Genomic DNA, 4,119 nt, shown 5'->3' with positions numbered 1-4,119 from the left:
GGCCGACACCGAGGCTCTTCCGGAGTCTCCATGGCTCTAAAGAAAGGACAGACAGTTATGCGCTGGGGGAGGACTCTGTGGTCAGTGCTCGGGAGGGGCAAGGGAGGGAGCCCAGAGTCCAGAGGTCTGTGTCAGCTATTGTCCCGGGTGGACCGATGGATGCACCCCAAGAGCAGCAACCTGGCATCAATGCAGGGAATCAACGCGGGGATGGGGCAGGGGCTCGGAGGAGGGCAGCAAGAAGCAGGGAGAGAGTGGGGAGGCGGCTGAGGGGTGTCCCAGGTGACAGGTGATGGGGCTGGGATGGGGGCAGTAGGGTGGAGAGGAAGCAGATCAGATCTGCTGAGAAGGTGAAGGCGTAAAAGAGGGTGAAGGGGAAAGAAGCATCAAGGACGACTCCCTAGTGTCCAGCTTGAGCAGAGGTGCTGGGTGAGGGGGTGCCTCACAGCTGGAGTGAGAGCAAGACCCAACACATTAAAGTGAAAAGGGAGCTGCTCTGGGGACCAAGGGCATGGGGCTTAGAGCCCTCCCCTACGCAGCCACCACCCCCCCACCCCTCTCCACTGCCACCAGTCTCCCCAGCCCGCCTCCCTTCCACCTGGCCTCTTGGGTGCTGGTGAGATGCCTGGGAGGGCCTGGCAGGTAGAATGGGCCATGGAAGTTTGCAGACTGGAACTAAAGTTCAGAGAGGTTAAGTACCTTGCCCTATGGTCACACAGCTAGAACACAGAGAAACTGGCGTGTGACTTGGAATCTGAACTAGTTCTTGGGTTGCTCCCACTCTTGGCTGCACAGCTCTGTAGCCTTCTGGAATCCCCAGGCACCTGAGCAGGAGGGTTCCCCAGCCCACCACTGCAGAGACCTAGCTCTGGGGCTCCTGTTTCCCCCTTTCTCACCTCACGTCCTGACTTCCTGATCCTCCCTTGGGGCCTGGGCTGGAAGACTTTGTCCTGGTCCAGTTGGCCTCAAACAGCTAATCTCAGGAATTAACAAGGCCCTGGGCTGGCCTGTCTGCAAAAGGGGTTCTGGGCAGCTACCCAAGGGGGCCCTGCTCTTGCCACCTGTGACCCAGACCCACTGAAACTCTTGCCTGGCCTCAGGGAGGTTGCCGGCCTGGGGGGCACATTCTCCTTGTAGCTGGCATCAGGTCTCAGTTCCATGTGCTCCAGGGCAAAGCTGGGGGCAGGGGGCAGTGATCTTGTTCCACACCACAGCTGGCGGTCCTATTTGATTAGAGGGGCTCTGAGGGGTAAGGACAGAGTACCCAGCTCTTGCCCAGCCATGCGCATCCCTGGTCCCCAACCCCACCCATCACCAGCATCGCTGGCTGACCTGAGGTCCAGCCTGGCTGTCCTGTTCAGGCCCCTTTGGGTCTCCTCTCCCCAGCCCCCTACCACCCTTTTCCCTTGTCGTTTTCTCGTGTCTTCCGGCACCCACTCCTTCTAACACTGATGACAGATCCCTGTGGACTGCGCGTCCCCAGCAGCCCTGTCAGGTAGGGGCTCTTTCTTTCAGAACTCCAGGCAGGATTGAGTGCCCCTCTTTGATTCCTGTGGCCACTTCCCAACCATTCTCCCTCTGTCTTCTCTAGAATGTTCTGGTTCTAAGCTCCAGGCGAGCCAGCAACGAAGTTCTAATAATTTATTTCTTGAAGATGTCAGCTTCGGCTCACTGTCACTTTGTCCAACACACACCTAAGTTCTGGGTGGTTTTACCCTCCATGTGGACGAGCCCTCTAATTCCTGGTCTGCAAGTCCTTGACCTTCTTGCCTCCCACCATCTTGTCCTTCACCCAACCTCAGCCACCGGTGCCCAGGGTCCCCCCAGACTCTGTCATCCTCAATAACTGCACCCCTCCCTAATTTCTGTTTCAGAGCCCACACCCATCTTTCCAGCTCCCTCCTCTGGACCTTGCATGAGACCTGGTCCTCTCTTCTCATCACCCTTTGTCCTTTGATCCTTGATGTCTCTCTCCTGCCTCCTGCAGCTTAGCCATCCAGTGTCCTAACCATCCCCTCTGTGCACTCCCAGCTCCTCCTCTCTGCCACTCACTCAGAAAAATGACAACACAGGTTAAAGTGACTAAAGGAAACCCTACAACTGCACTGGTGGCCTTGCTCAGAAAGTACCACCTCAGCCTCAAGCGGGGCCCCCAAGGCTGCTGGAGAATCAGACTCTGGTCCCCTCCTCCCAGCCCTCCCCGATGCTAACTCACACTTTCTCTGCTGTTCTCAGGCCTCTGCCACCACTTCTCTGCTCACCCCCTACAGCAGAACTTGTTCCTATTTTATCCATCAAATAGGGACATCAGAAGAGAAATGCTGGCACTTCCTAGCAGTCCAGAGGCTAAGGCTCCATGCTCCCAGTGCAGGGGCCTGGGTTCTGTCCCTGGTCAGGGAACTAGATCCCACCTGAAGGTCTGGATGCTGGGAAAGATTGAAGGCAAAGGAGAATGAAAGGTTGGATTGAGTGAGGATGAGCAGAGGATGAGATGGTTGGGTGGCATCACCGACTCAATGGACATGAATTTTGAGTAAATGCCAGGGGATAGTGGAGGACAGAGGAAGCTGGCATGATACAATCCATGGGGTCACAAAGTGACAGACATGACTTGGTGGCTGAACAACAACAAAAGCTGCAATTAAAGGTCCCGCGTGCTGCAACTAAGACACAGTGCAGCCAACCAATAAATAAACAAAAATAAATATATATATATGTATAAAGAGAAATGCTGTTAAGTGTCCCCACTTGTCTCCTTTGTATCCATAGTCTCTCCCAGCCCCTCCGCCATCCTGTGTGGTCCCACCCCCAGCCTGACCCTCCTCTGTGCTCCAGAGGCCATCCTGTCTGCCCTGCCCAAAGCCAGCACCTGGGGCCACCACTGGCCTCTGAGGTCCCATCCTGTGACTCAGAAAGAACACCTTCGATCCCCATAGCCCCACAGCTGATTCAGCCCCCCACCCCCACCAGGACACAGAGCTGGGGTGCAGGACACAGGCTATGGTGTGTCAGGGCCTTGTCCCCGCTCCTTAAGTCACTTCCCCCACCATCAACACTTCCCCTTTCTTGACTGATTCATTCCCATCAGCACTTAAACGGTGGTTATTTTTTTCCATCTTTAAAAACAAAAACACCAAACAACAACATTCTCCTTTTGAGCCTCCAGGAAGGACCCAGGCCATGTCTTCCCTTCTCATCACCCCCAAATCCCAATTCCTTCCCCACCTTCACCTCTGCTGACCTCACTGCACTCGGGCTCCTCTCACCCCAAAGATCCTTTCCTCTAGGTGACCTCTGGGATGCTACACCCCTGGCCAGTTCTCAGCCCCCAGCTTGCAGGATCTTAGCTTCCTGTTGTTTAGTCGCTAAGTAATGTCTGACTCTTTGCAACCCCATGTACTGCAGCATGCCAGGCTTCCCTGTCCATCACCAACTCCCAGAGCTTGCTCAAACTCATGTCTATCAAGTCAGTGATGTCATCTCATCCTCTGTTGTCCCCTTCTCCTCCTGCCTTCAATCTTTCCCAACATCAGGGTCTTTTCCAATGAGTCAGTTCTTCACATCAGGAGGCCAAAGTATTGGAGTTTCAGCTTCAGCATCAGTCCTTCCAATGAATATCAGGACTGATTTCCTTTAGGATTGACTGGTTGGATCTCCTTGCTGTCCAAGGAACTCTCAAGAATCTTCTCCAACACCACAGTTTGAAGGCATCAATTCTTTGGTGCTCTACTTTTTTAATTGCCCAACTCTTATATCTTTACATGACTACTGAAAAAACCATTGCTTTAACTATATGGACCTTTGTTGACAAAGTAATGTCTCTGCTTTTTATTTTTTATTTATTTATTTATTTTTGTCTCTGCTTTTTAATATGCTGTCGAGGTTTGTCATAGCTTTCCTTCCAAGGAGCATCAAACCCAGTCAAAGTGTGGAATTCTAGCCACCAGACCACCAGGGAATTCCCAGCCCTCTGTTTTCTGAAGGCAGGACACTGTTACTCAGTCTCCTCAGAGTCCCTGTCTCCCTGACTCCAGGTTGCCCCTCTCAGTTTTCCTCCCTCCCTCCTGCCTGTTTTCCATTCTCTTCTGCTGGTTCCTCCTCCTCTCCATGTTCAATCCC

This window comes from Bos grunniens, chromosome 16 (genome assembly GCF_055505025.1).
Source record: "Bos grunniens cultivar Pamir isolate PY7600 chromosome 16, Bosgru_T2T1.0, whole genome shotgun sequence".
In the NCBI taxonomy this organism is placed as follows: domain Eukaryota; kingdom Metazoa; phylum Chordata; class Mammalia; order Artiodactyla; family Bovidae; genus Bos; species Bos grunniens.
The sequence above is the reverse complement of the archived record's forward strand: the minus strand, read 5'-3'. Positions refer to the sequence as shown.